The 15489-nt window shown below is 35.9% G+C and overlaps 1 long non-coding RNA gene across 15 annotated transcripts in view; it reads right to left on the bottom strand.

Annotated features, from left to right (window-relative positions):
- Positions 1–15489, bottom strand: part of LOC103891201 (uncharacterized) — a 99023-nt gene that overhangs the window by 35305 nt on the left and 48229 nt on the right. For 3 of the 15 annotated variants that reach the window (XR_010140926.1, XR_008527227.1, XR_008527230.2), the window contains exons 2-3: positions 7631–7735; positions 790–3458 (exon numbers count right to left, since the gene is read on the bottom strand). This is a non-coding gene — a long non-coding RNA (uncharacterized LOC103891201). Of the gene's footprint in view, positions 1–789; positions 5157–7630; positions 7736–9657; positions 9992–15489 lie in introns of those variants that run through there. The other 12 variants (XR_008527229.2, XR_008527224.2, XR_008527223.2 and 9 more) reach the window with 10 other exon arrangements.

The raw sequence follows: 15489 nt of genomic DNA, 5'->3' as shown, positions 1-15489 counted from the left end.
CTTTCACTAAAAAATAAAAGCAATCAGAAAAGCATATGTTCCTCTACCATCATACTGACCAACTGTCCTCCAACTGTCTGCATATACACTGACTCCATTCCTGTTAGTGTGGATAAATTGTTCCCTGTCTATAGTTAACCCCTTCATCTCAAGGATTTCAGCCTAACAATTATCCCCTCTCTCCTGTGTCATCATTTTCCTGTACTATTCAAAATTATTCCCACAATTGTACATATATTGAAGTTATAATGTCTTAAAATATTCCATCTTAAAAATTCTTTAAACCCACAATCGACTTATGGCTTGTAACCTCTCTCCATCTCTTTTCAAAAAAACTCTTTGTACCAGTTCTCTATACCCAATGTTTTTACTTCCTTTCTTCTTCTTCACTCTTGAACTCTCCTCAAACATCCTTTTGTCTCCACTAATCCAGTAAAACTGCCTTGATAAATCACTCTGCTGAACTCTAGACACATATCCTGGTATCTACTTAATATATTCATTTCCATGTCTAATAGGCATCCTAAATTTAGCATGCCCAAAACCAAACTCTTGATTCTGTTGCCCACTTCAACCTCCTACTAACTTGTTTATCCCCAAGTGTTCTCATTACCATAAATGACATCATATTCACTTAGCAGATTCACCCAGTAAATCTCTTTAGCTAACACTTCACATCTGAACTATCAGTAAATCCTCTCAGCTCTACTTTCACAATATATCTCGAATCTAGGCATTAGCACATCCACCACTGTATTATTTCATACTCATACTGCTATAAAGACATACCTGGAACTGGGTAATTTGCGAAGTAAAGAGGTTAATTGTCTCACAATTCTGTGGGCTATACAGACTTCTGCATCTAGGCAGCCTCAGGAAACTTACAGTCATGGCAGAAGGCAAAAGAAAAGCAGGCACCGTCTTCACATGTCAGAAAAGGACAGAGAGAGTGAGAACAAAGAGGGAGGTGCTACACAGTTTTAAACAACCAGATCTCATGATAATTCACTCAATATAACAATGAAAGCAAAAGGGAAGTCCAACCCATGATCTAATCTCCTACCACCAGGCCCCCCTTCAACAATGAGGATTACAATTTGACATGAGATTTGTGTGGGGACACAGAGCCAAACCATATTAATCTGTGCCTGGCCCTTCTCAGATCTCATGTCCTTTTCACACTTCAAAACACAATCATGGCTTCCCAACAATCCCCCAAAGTCTTTACTTATTCCAATATTAACTCAACAGTCCGAGTCCAAAGTCTCATCTAAGACAAAGCAAGTCCTTTCTGCGTATGAATCTGTAAAATAAAAAAAAGTTAATTAATTCTAAGATAAAATGGGGGTACAGTCATTGAGTAAATGCCCGCATTACGTAAAAGAAAAATTGGCCAAAACCAAGGGGCCACAGACTCCATGCAAGACTGAAACCCAGCAGGGCAGTCATTAAGTCTTAAGGCTCTGAAATAATCTCCTTTGACTCCATGCCTCACATCCAGGCCACACTGATGCAAAGTGTGGGCACCAAAGGACTTGGGCAGCTCCACCCCTGTGGCTTATAAATGGAAACAGAAACAAATTAAGGTGCTAACGCTGGTGAAGAATAAGATAATGGCTTAGATTTAGGCGATAGTGGTTGATATGGTTTGGCTCTGTGTCCCCACCCAAATCTCATGTCAAATTATAATCTCCAATGTTGAAAAAAGGGCCTGGTGGGAGGAAATTGGATCACGGGGCAGACTTCCCCCATGTTCTACAAGCTCTACAGGTCTCTGCTTCTGGGAAGGCCCCAGGAAACTTAAACTCTTGGCAGAAGGAGAAGCCGAAGCAGGCACCATCTTCATATGGTAGAACACGAGAGAGAGAGCAAAGGGGGAGGTGCCACACACTTTTAAACAACCTGATCTCATGAGAACTCACTCACTATCATGAAACAGCAAGGGGGAAGTCTGCCCCATGATCCAATTTCCTCCCACCAGGCCCCCTTTTCAACATTGGAGATTATAATTTGACATGAGATTTGGGTGGGGACACAGAGCCAAACCATATCAACCACTACCACCTAAATCTAAGTGATTATCTTATTCTTCACCAGCATTAGCACCTTAATTTGTTTCTGTTTCCATTTATTTAACAACCAGAACCACCTTTTCACAACATACGACACACCTCTTTTTAAAACCTTCAAGTATTTAATAGTGCTCTTAGAATAATTTCTGAAGTCCTTATTTTGGCACTCCAATCCCACTCCTAAATATGCCTCTAGTCTCATCCCCTATTATAGTCTGTCTTACTCACTTCACTCCACCAAGTCTTTGTGCTTTCAAGTATTCGTACTTGATGTTTTTCTGCCTAGATCATTATCCTTCCAACACTCCATATGATTTGCTCCTCATTTCATTCAAGTCTCTGATCAAATGTTACCAGCTCAGAGTCAGTCCCCAACTGCCCTACTGAAATATCTATCATTTTACCCTGCTTTATTTTTCTTCATAACACTAATTTCTTCTTAACATGATTTATGAAATTATTTTTCATAATCTATACATTCTTATAAATACAAGCATAAAGGCACGTTTTATTGACTGCAGTATTCTTATCACCTGAGAGATTATAAGTGATTAATCATCACTTGACCATAAAAAATTCACAGAAAACAGCCAATCTAATAGTCACCCAGTTCAAGTGCTGAACACAGCCTCATGAAGCCTCCATGTCCCAATTGCATATTTTCCAGACAGGGAAGTAATTGGCCATATTTATCCCTGGCTCTCTCAGGTATGCATTCCATCAGTCATCATGGAAAGGGTTGAAATACAGGTTCTGTCATATACTCAGCTAAGGCTAAAGGAGCATAATTTCAGAAAAAGGGATGTGAGTAGGCAAGAAAAATAAATAGCTTGTCTTCGCTTTCATTTGTTCAACAACTATTTATTGAAAACTGACAGTGTGCCAAGAACTCTGAAAAGTGGGATACTACGGGAACCTGGCAAACAAGAACCCTTCTCTTATAAATCTGTCATTTAGTGAAAGGAGCTTCAAGTATATATGGCACTCTAACCTATGATCCATGGATAAAAGAATCAAGACAGAGAAAATAAAACTGAGTTATTTTGTCATGCTGCATGCTGCACTTATTCAAATGTATTAATTATAATAGGAATACTTAACACTCATATATACCACTTTTTCATAAAGTAAAGATTGAATAATTTTCACCCTGGCATTGATTATAATTTCACATATGCATTTATATTGAGAATTTTTGTTTCATATAGGTTATATACTCATAATTTATAAATTTGAATATTAATTTCAAAGAGAATACAGCTCTTTTAATGTGTAGTATATATGCGTTTGATTTCTTCTGATAACCACAACATAAACTCCTTTACATCGACTCACTGTTTGATCTTCAGCATGTTGCCCAGCCTCTCCCAACCTCATTTTCTTTATCTATAAAGCAAACGTGTTGGACTACATGTTTAGCAAGACTTTTTATGAGCTTTATAGATTTTCAATTCAATAAGAAAATCGATTGATACAGGTCATTCTATTCCATGGAATGTGCAAATATGGTCTACTATTCTTATTTTATGAAAATGTCCCATTGACTCCAAAGGATCTGAATGGTTAAGACTGTGCTATTTAGAGAGCAAATAATTGAACACAGCAAGATGGATAACCACAGGGAAGGTGTTTTCTAGACAGTTCAAACTTAACCAACTAAAATCTGAGGCATTCTAGAAATTAAAGGCATCAAATCCTTTTAATCTGCATGCATTAACTCATGTTCCATGGGATAAATTCTCCTCTCAGATGTGGTGTTTTTATTTTGTTTGCGGCAACTCAGTTTGTTGACCTTAGATTCTAATGCATTAGCACTTTCTAGTTTACTGTTACCCACTACTCCCCATTATTTGATACCAGTGGTTCTCAAACTTAAGCATGAGTCAGAATCACCAGTGGGGATTGTTAAAACATATTACTGGGCCCCTCCCCAAGTGTCTGATCTGCTGGGTAGTCAGTGGGGCCTAAGAATGTGCATTTTTATGAGATCCCAGGTGATTGATGTTGATGCTGCTGGTCCCAGGACTACATTTTGAGAACCATTGTCCTACACAACTTTTGCATTTACATTATTTGTCAAACCCCTAAACATATCTAAATTTATGACCCATTGTGAGGTGTATGCCAAAATAATTTACTATAATCCTAAAACATGGTTAACCTTTAATGAGAAGACAGTGAAAATGAACTGAACTGACCTTGGCAATCCACACCTGGCCTAGTTATGATTAATACACATGGTGTTTTTAAGATTTGCTGACCAGATTTTATGTGACTGTCATGTTAGAACCAGATGACCAGACCATACACCCAGAGTCCAGTATGAGGTTTCCCCTGAAAGGAATAGATATTCCCAGAGTCAAATACCTTAGAAAAAATCAGATTGATGTATTCGAGAAGCATGCTTTAGGCAGGACTAGGTAGAAAGTCTTTTTCTATTCAATAGCAGGAGTTTGATTTGGCCAGGATTCTTGGGCAAGGAGGTAACCAACATTTTGAATGTGCTAAAGAGAAAACCTCCTAACCCTAGGCCACAAGGAGGGAGCAGAACTTACAAGGGAATCTGAGAAAAACATTCTATACATTGTTCTTCCTTTCTATTACATCCCAAACTTTATCACTGATTCCTTAGGAATGACCGCCTGGTTTTCAGTTAGAATCCAGGGAAGAATGGTAGAGTTTGGATCCAATATTGGGATACAAGCTAGTGGGAGTCCCTGTGAAAGACTGCTAGGTTCAGGGAGACAGCCATCTATTAGGAAATAAACAGCAGGGCCGAGAAAGCATGAACACATGAGCAGCCCAGAGAGGAAGGCTATGAGGGACCTGTTTCCAAGCCAAAAACAGTAACAGTACAAGAAATAGTGAGGAACCTTTTTGGTGTAGATGATAATTTGTGTCACCATGTTTTAAATTACATAAGGCTTATGGGAAATCAAAAATATTCTTATGATTAATCTGATTATGATGCCAGATTTTGTCTTTTTTCTATTCATCATTATATTGCACTTGATAAGTACAGAAACATAAATTTGTGTATACATGCCTGTATATATTTTATAAAGTATTATATTATATATGATAATATTAATATATGATAATATATATTATCATATTATATTATGATATATTAAATTATATGATATAATTATATCATATTAATTAATATATATGATAATATATAAAGTATTATATATGATAATATAATACTTTATGTATGTAAAAATATATTTATGTATATGTATGTATATGTAGTCTATATCATTTTATTCTTTCAACTCCCCTATGAGGTAATACCTCCATTTTACAGATAAAGATTTAAAATATTTTTAAAAATTACATAATTTTATCAATGTCCTAGGATTAGAACTGAGGTAGCCTTGAACTTCTTGCTATTATCTATAAAGTGAGTTTACCTCTTGTTAATACATAAAACATTGATTAGGGTAAAAATAATTATGGTTATCACTTTTATCTTCAGACCCAGAAGATAAAAGTTATATTGTATGTAGTATATAGTATCTGGTAGTGATATTGTATGTAGTATCAATAACCTGCCATGTTATTTCCTAGAGAGAATGAATATATATAATTATAGGGAGAAATAACATGGCAGGTTATTGATACTACATACAATATCACTACCAGAAAATGTAGTGATATATATATAGATAAATAGATACACACACACACACACACACACACACACACACATCCCAGATGGAAACATCTGCCTGTCCACTAGAGTATTTCCACAGTGGAAGCATTTCTGGGTTTTTTTTCTTTCTTTTTCTTATCTTTCTTATCTTGCTTAAAGAATCACTACTGATTATCTTTTTCCAGAAACTACCTGCTTTTCCAGATTAAAATGCATTTCTTTCTGACTTGGACTCTGGACTGTCTCACCTGTAACTGTGATAGAGAGCATTCCAGGTATGGCATGAGGGAATAATCACTACCAAGTTCTACTATTTATTTGGAGCATCATACTCCAAAAGAGAAAAAAGCATTTGACAGATAAAGAAAACTAGTTTGTCAGAAAATTAACTACTGTGGCCATAAGACTTTTCTAGCCTTTTTTCTTTATTCTTTATGTTCTCTATATAAAAACTTGTTTATGCAAAGAAATTGATGTCTGAAAATGTCAAAGCAATATTAAGTATCCAAAAAGATTTATGCTAATCATCATATTATCAATAACATCTAAATTCCATATAGGTTAAATAGATCTTTGCTTCAGAAATTTAAAAATCTTTTAGAGTACACCATCTAATTGATTTATTGCCAAATCATTAGAAATAATCAGCATCACATTATAAGTGCTTAAATTGTTAAAGATCTTTACCTGAAGAAGCCAGGAAATTGCACATTTTATTTACCACAGTTACTTCACGAATAACTTGGCTTATTCTGTTTGTTGTTTATTTTGTTTTGCTTTGCTTTTTTCATCTTGCCCCTCAGTCTTATGGCATAGATTCATTGACCAAGCTGGTGAGTTGGTGCCATGTGTGGGAAAATGGTGGGATGTAAAGGGAAAGAATGCCACCATGACCTCTGGCTCCAGCTCTCAGAGAGCTTGAAGCAGAAGTGATTCGTACACATGCACTCCTCAAAGGGATTTTGCCCTTTCTGGTGCCTCTACCTAGAGGATTTTCATTCCTCCATCCCCCTCCTTTGCCTAGTGAACATCTACATATTCTTCTCTTAGTTCAGTCATCATGCCCCTAATTAGGTCAAATTTCCAATTATATCCTGTCATAGCACAACTAAGTTCTTTATTATTGCACTTAACCCAGTTATAAATTACATGTTTATTCTTATATTATTTGATTAATGCCTCCATCACTCCAAAAAGTGAGCTACCAAAGGGCAGGAATAGTGTGGCTTTGTTCCTCAATGCATTCTCAATAGTAGCACCAGGCCCGATATACAACAGGTGCTTAATTCCTAAATTCATGTGTGTGTGTGTGTGTGTGTGTATCTATTAAATAAATGAATATATGAAAAGATCTTTCCTCTTGGTCTTACACTATTTGGACTTTGAAAAATAGAATCATTAATGATTATATAAATGGTATAATAATTGTCCATTTATTCCCTGTAAAAATGTGAAATATAATCTACAATAGGCAACTGAGTCTTATAGATAACGGTAGCTCATTAGATTAAATTTTAATTGAATGATGGGTGATAGAATGTGTCAGTGCCCATGGGAGGATATTAAAAAGTGGCATGAGCTAGCTGAGAGCTCAAGGAGGACAGCAGGGACAGCAGAGGGCAAAGCTGCCCATCTGGTTGTGGTAGAGAAAATGCTGAAATAACGGAGAGTGTTGCTTGCCATAGAATCTTGTTTAAGCCCAAGTATACTAGATGCATACTAGTCTCATGAATTTTTTCTTCTTGTTAGCAGGATATTGAATATGAAAGACTAATATTATAGCTTTAAAAGGAAAATGAGTGTAATGGGACTTCTGACCCTCATTATATAATTTTTAGCAATTTATCATTTGATTACAGTTTGATGAAAGTTTTAATTCCATTTAATAGCCTCTACTTACCCATATGGAGTCCAAACTGGAAGTTCACAATTTTCCTCTTCAATGAATAATGGAATAGCTTGGTCTTAAGAAGTTTTGGAAGGAATGCTGGATCTTACCTTGTGCCTGCATAAGAATGAACATTGTATTATTTTGATTAGTTTTCTAATACTGTACACATAAACACTTACTTGAATACTTGAATATCATGGTACAATACCATTAATGGGTCATATGTCTAGAGAACTGTGGTCATTTATAGTACAATATAAAGACATTTGTATTTTAAACTTTTTACTGTGAAAATTTGTTTAAATGTCTGTGGTTATTTCCCTATTTAATATGAGTTTCAATTATGAGTGTTCAAAAATGTTACAAAAACATTAGACTATATGCTTTGATATAATAAAATTTAAAGTATTTAATTTTCTTTTGCATTTTAATAGCTGAGAATAATAAAAATAAGAAAACTTACCCAGAATTTTATGTGTTTAGCATAATTGTATGTCTAGTCACTTTAATATGGTAAGTTAATCATGGATGATGAGATGTTACCAGAATTAATAAAGCTTCCTTATGTAACAAAATAGGATTTTTACTTACGTGTTGATAGTAATGTACAATTACACCTTGGTTTAACCTAGTTAAGAATTCAGTTATGTTAATTTGACCCTCCTATTTCCAAAAAATAATTGTTCGAATGAGTAATTTAAACCAAATTTCTAAAGAAATATAGACTTGCTTCTCAAATCTATTCAAAAATACTTTAATATCAAGGATTTATCAAAGTTGCGGCTTCAGTGGCTTTGCATATCTAATAATTATCTTGCTATTTTCTTAACTGTCTCCTGAAAAGTTAGTAAAGCTGAACAACATCCTTGGCAGCCGTGCTTTTTCTTGCTGCCTGCAATTCTCACAAACTTAGTTCCAGATTCCTCTTATAAGCCACTAACCTTGTTTCAAAGCTTAATACATTTCTAGATGTAACTACAACTGATACAGAAAGGAGGCCGGGAAATACTAGGTGGAAAAGGGTGGGGTCCCTGGGAAGGGCTCCGCTGTCAAGCCTGGACCCGTGGCCATAAATGAGAACATGCACTCCTGTTTTCCTGCCTGAATGTTGCCTTTTCCATAACCATCCTGGTTCACAACGCCCCCCAACGTGTACTCATAAAAACCCCAAATTCCACTGGCAGAGGGACAGAGCAGCGCAGCAGAGAAGAAGAGAAGTGTCTGAATGTCAAGAGGAGAAGAGGCAGCTGGACATTGGAGACCAGGGATGGCCAAACTCCAGGGCAAGATTATCTTCCCTCTCCATCCCCTTTCCAGCTCCCCACCGCTCTAAGAACCACTTCCATCACTCAATACAATCCTACACATATGCCACCCTTCAATCCATTCGTGTGACCTGATTCTTCCTAGACACTGGACAAGAATTTGGGATGCACTGGGTGCAAGAACCCAAAAAGGCTAACACATTGACTAGTCACTGAGCAGTTTAAACTTAAGCAATCAGCAGACAGCAAAGCTAAAACAGCATTGTTTGTAACACACATCCTCTGGGACTCCAGAGGTCATGGGCTTCCCCAATACACTGCCAAGGGTTGGTACAGGTTTTTTTTCCTGCCAGCACCCAAAGGCACTTGTCCCAGCTCCTGCACCTGCTCACTTGTGTGCTCCCCCTCCTGCAAGGGGTTTGAGTGAGGCTGCCAAGTAAACAAGCCACCCCAGTCACAAGTCCCGTGAGGGGGTCAAGGGAATTTTCCCGTCTCATAATCATAACCTGATAAAATTACCTTGCTGTTGTTCCTTTGTTTGTACAGCTTTTCTGGAAGTATGGAAGACACTACTGAATGGAGTGGCACTGAGAATGACTAGAATTATCCTGGAAACTTTCCCCATGTGAATATTCTAACTGAATAAGCAGAGTTAATTAATAACTTGTCTATAAATTCATAAATATCAAACTTTTCTGTTCAGTTTTATGATTTTAAGTTTATGAATATACTTTTGTAAACATTCACATATTACCAACTGGATAAACTTACTCTGATAAGGTAATCCTCCAAAACCTTTGAACTCATCCAGTTTCAAGCCAGTCTTAGTGTTAAGACTGAGAAGAAATCTGAGAGTAAGAAAATTGATTTTTCAGATATTGATGGCAGACTTGGGAGGCTAGCTAAGAAGCCCTCTGCAGCATTATTATGACTTCTGCAGCTGTTCTCTATTCCTGACATCTTTCTGTTTTCTGGGAATAATTTCCATCTTAATGATATGACTTAAATGCTATATGCTAATATTACTACTTAAATGTATTGTGTTAATAAATGGTAGTACTGTCATTCAAATAATTAGTAGCAACACATAGATACGTTTTAAAATAAAACAATTCTTCATCAAAATCAATAGATAAGCACAAGCAAAGAAAAACATGGTATTCATTATGAAGACAACATAAAACAATCAATAATTTAAAACATAAAACATATAGGTTTTCTTTTGGTTGCAAATGTAAACCTTGAAGAATATTTTCAAATACAGAAAAACACCAAGAAGAAAATTAATATTTTGGATAATCTCACTTACAATGATAATCACTAAGAACACTTTTGTATATAGACTTTCAGGATTCTTCATGTATATACATATATATTTAAATTCTCACAAAAATACAGTTGTTTAATCTGCTCTTTTATGTTCATAACAAAGCTTTATGATTATTTCCCCCTCTAAAGTTAAATATCCTATAATATAAATTTTAATTCTTGTCCACTGCATTAGGTGTACCAACATTCACTTAACCAATTCCATACTGTTGTATATTTAAGCTATTTCCCAAAATCTTAATTAAATTTCTCAAACATTTATTTAGTTCATAATGCTGTGATAAATGTCTTATTTTGCATATTTGCAAACATCTTCAATTATTTTCATAGGATAAATCATTAGAAGTAGAGTTTGGGGTCAAAGTTCATGGATATTTTTAAGCTTTAAATATATACCACCTTGCCAGGCACTGTGGCTGACTCCTGTAATCCCAACATTTTGGGAGGCCGAGGCAGGCAGATCATGAGGTCAGGAGTTCGAGACCAGTCTGGCCAGCATGGTGAAACCCCGTCTCCACTAAAAATACAAAAATTAGCCGGGCATGGTGGTGGGCGCCTGTAGTCCCAGCAACTTGGGACGCTGAGGCAGGAGAATTGCTTGAACCTGGGAGGCGGAGGTTACAGTAAGCCAAGATCATGCCACTGCACTCCAGTCTGGGTGACAGAGAAAGACTCTGTCTCAAAAAAATAATAATAAATAAATAAATAAATATCACCAAACCAAATTTTGACATTTTGTACTAAAATCACCAACAGTATAAAAGACAGTACTAAAGTTGAGCTGCACAAAACCTCAATGGAAAATCAGGAATTCTCTTTGAAAATTACAGATAATACACACATCCATCTGTTCTTAACATTGACTATTTATATTTGTCTGTTCCCTCCATCATGGTATGGCAAGTGACAGTCAATACCTTGTATACCTAATTAGAATTATATGTCAGGTCATTCTTTCCTTTCCTAGCTCTACTTCCCTCGTCCTGTCCTATTGTCACCAAAAGTTGATTGTACTGGAAAAGGGATTTTTCCATCAGACATACCTCTACAAGATACCTAATAATCTGAGGGACAATTCTAGAAAAATGAGGCTAATCAGTAATAAGAGTACTTAAAGCCATGTTAAAATAAGAAAATTGGGGATATTTTTCTTGACATTTTAATTAGCGTCACCATTGGTGAGGCAGTAAAGACAAGAAAAGACAAGAGCCATTAAAGACAAGAAAATCTTATAGAACATTATTGCATCACCATGAAGGAAAGATCATGAAAATCAGAACCAAGAAAAGGGCAGGGACAATGGAAAAAAGAAAGATGAAAAATTAAAGAGAGTGTATGTATAGATTTACAACCAAATACTAAGGAAATGGCACCAGAAGGAGGGGGAGAGGCAATGGAAATCAAACAAAGAGAGAAACCAAGGATGATTTGAAGGGTATTTAGATTAACAGTTATCCTGTCCATTTATATATTGTGCATATGCATCCAAGCCAATTATATTTATTCTGTGTGAAGGTGATTTCATGTGCTCAGAAACTCTCCAAAAATGCCTCCATGACTCAGGCGATATTACACATCACAACATTAAATAAAATGAGGAAAATACTGAGAACCTGTTAAAATTTCAAGGATAATCATCATTTCCATCTTCTAAATTAAAATATAGGCTATGGTGCCTTATTTTAAATAGACTACATTTATTATTGTGTGCCTTTAAATGAATCCTGTTTCAGTTCTGACATTTTAGCAAGAAGCTGGATGGAAACTTAGCTAATTGGTTCATTCTGCCATGGGAGCAGGGCTACCAATTAGAATACAGGCACTGAAGGCAGAAGGTAGGAAAGAGCCCTCCAAGGTATTTTCCAGCTTACCTTGTGTGGTAATTAGACATAAAATAATTATGTCTCAAAATTATTGCTTCTGACATGAACTAATTTATTTGTATTTAATACAAAGTAAAAATAATCTAACTAGGCAGTGTTTGCTTCTTTCTTTCTTTTGGCTGACAGATGCAAGAGCCAACAAATAAAATTAATAAAGAAGGGTATTTGCAGAGCAATTTCTTTTTTTTTTTCTTTTTTTTTCTTTCTTTTTTTTGAGACGGCATCTCGCTCTGTTGCCCAGGCTGGAGTTCAGTGGGGCGATCTCAGCTCACCGCAAGCTCCTTTGTAGAGCGATTTCTATAGTCTAACCAACGTGGCTTCAAATCTTGATTCTGCTACTTATTAGCCATCTGACCATGAATACACAATTTATTTCTCTAAGACTCACTATCCTCTAAAATAGAGATAATAACAATATCTAAAATAGAGATAATAACAATATCTCCTCTGAAGAGCCACTGTGAAATTTAAATAAGAAAAGGCATGTGAAACACCCATATATCTAACACATAGTATATAGTCAATAATGATTAGCCGTTATTATTATTTATATAAAATAGTAATTCCCTCTAATAATTCTGGAGCTAAAAGTCTTGAGAACTCCAAAGTAACAGATGTAAAAAATTTCAAAAAACTGATTAGCATCTTTAATGGTTAATTTCAGGTGTCAGATTGACTAGATAAAGGCATACTTGGATAGCTGTAAAATCATTATTTCTTGGAATGTCTGTGAAGATGTTTCCAGAAGAGATTCGTTTTTAAATCAGTGGACTGAGTAAGGAAGATCCACCCTCACCCAACATGAGCAAGCACCATCCATTCCACTTGGCTGAGGGCTGGAATAGAACAAAAAGGGCAGAGAAAAGGCAAATTCTCTCTCTTCTCTCTCTCTCCCCCTCTCTCTCTTCTCTCTCTCTCTCTCTCTCTCGTTCTCTCTCCTGGAGCTGGGACACCCTTTTTTTCCTGCCTTTGGACCTCAGAACTCCAGGTTCTCCATCTGTTGAACTCTGGAACTGGCACCAATGGTCTCCCAGGTTCCCAGGCCTTCAGCTTCAGCCTGAGAGCTACACCATTGGCTTTCCTGGTTTTGAGGCTTCTGAACTTGGACTTGCCCAAGCCACCATCTTTCCTAGATCTCCAGCTTGCAGACAGCCTATTATGGGACTTCTCAGCCTCCATAATTACCTAAGTAAATTCTCCTAATAAATCCCCTCTCCTACATCTCTATCTCTATCTGTCTATCTGTAAAATGAGGTGGCTAAGAAAAAGGGACTTCTTCAAAGAAATGTTCTATTAAAAGGTTCTCCAGAGAGACAGAACCAATAATATATAAGATATAAACAATATATAAGGTCACAATGTATATTATTTGTTCTGTCTCTCTGAAGAACCCTAATAAAACATCTTCTTCAAGAATTCCCACCTCATCTTCTTATATTTATGGAAGTTTAATTGTAAAATAGCCCCAATTCTCTACCTTTTTCTCTGTCTACATCTTTCGTCCTGTGACTTTTCAGCTTCTTCCTTATGAGGTAGAGAATTTGGCCATCCAAACCTCAGCCTCAATAACCTTGCACACTTCCTCATACTCTTTCTTGGAAAAGAACCAGCCTAGGATGGATTAGCTGAAGGTTGAGAGAACATGCGAATCAGAGACAAGATGACCCAAATGAAATAGTCCTAAAGAATCCTGTTCCCAGCAATAGAAAATCGTCCTGCCCAGACTAGGTCACCAAATCAAGGACTGGTAAGCAAAAACATCTATTGCTGTATGTCACTGAATGTTTTAGTTGTTTGTTACACAGCATTAACATGACAATAGATAATTGGCCATTCTCTACATAATATAAGAAACTGAGCACATCTTTAATGAAAGGACTGGGGATGAAGACTTGAAAAACATCAAAAGAAAAAAAAAATAAAACAACAAGTTACCATTTGAGCACTTACTAAGAACCAGATAGTAAGCTAAATAATGTAGATATAATACCCCCCCCACACATATATGTACTCCCATTTCATTTTTATAAAAAATCTTTAGAGAAACTGATCAGAAGAAAACAAAGCTGAGGGAATTTAAGTAACATCTAACTTATCACTGTGATTTGTGCTCAGTTTTATCTGACTCCAAAGTTTTGTTTCAACTCCTCAGAGTTACTGTCTTTCAATATGGATTTATTCATAACTTGAAAAGCCTCTGCATTTCTTAACTATAACTTGATTAACAGATAGTTTGGTCAATGATTTAGATATAGTTTCTAGAGTAATCATGAATTATTACCCCAAACTGGTTTTGGCTTCATCTATTAGAAACTAGGAATCAAAACTAGTCTAGATAAAATAAATAAGACACTTTCCAATAATAATATATCCATTTAGAAATAATTAACAAACTAGTAAATTCTAAAGAAATTTCAAATCACATATACAATCCGAGGACAACTGAGAACTAACTTATTTAATCAGTAATACTAGAAGGAGTGGGTCGAATTAAGGGAATGGATATTTCATTGTTCTGTTTTCAGAGTCTTTAGAGAGCAAATTCTCTTTTCTAAAAGCCTAGTGTAATATAATTTTGTAGAAATTATTAGATGAGATAAAAAATGTAAACAGTTGCCAAAAAAACAAATGCACTTCTTTTTCAAAAAGATTATCTTGAAATTTTATGGGCATACGAATATTACTATGCAGTGTTCCTGGGAGAATTCGTGTCCAATTTAAAAGAAAATTGTCATCAGCTTTACTGAATAAAATTTCCCCGTGCTGCTTACTCCCCAAAGGAAAGGAGAAGTCTGTTTTTCTGTTCTAGAAGCTGCCAGTCATGCTGCAGTGAACATGAGCCATCATATGAGTCACTTTCTTTCAGCCCTAATCTCTTTTCACAGTGACAAATGAATCACAGAAATCAATCTCAACTCTGACTCTGAAAAATTTTCTGAGGGATTTTTATCTGAAGAGAGTCAAGACAGGACCTAAAATTTCACTTTAGGAGACAGACAAAATGAGTGTGAGCTCAAGCTTGTAGCCAGGTGTGTCTTGAAAGGGTTTTGGAGTTCTGTTTGGCATAGTGGAGAGTGCTCAGGCTCTGGAGACAGAATGGATCTAAATCCAAATCCTGTCCCAGGGCCTATTAGCTGTATGAGCGGGTAGATTAGTCAACCTCTGTAGGATTTAGTTTCTTCATTTATCAAAAAGTAAACACAATAGTATCTACATAGTAAGATTTTTATCAGTCTTAAACAGCATATTTAGGCTTTTCTTAAAAAAACATTCTAACAAAAGCATTGATCAGAAATCAAACAGGCACTAATTCATCCCACAATTATTTTACATTATATTACTTAGTTCTATAAAATGTGGGGGTTTTTTGCTACTGCTTGCCTGAATATGT

Source organism: Pongo abelii, chromosome 6, assembly GCF_028885655.2.
Source record: "Pongo abelii isolate AG06213 chromosome 6, NHGRI_mPonAbe1-v2.0_pri, whole genome shotgun sequence".
Classification (NCBI taxonomy): Eukaryota; Metazoa; Chordata; class Mammalia; order Primates; family Hominidae; genus Pongo; species Pongo abelii.
The sequence above is the reverse complement of the archived record's forward strand: the minus strand, read 5'-3'. Positions and strand labels throughout refer to the sequence as shown.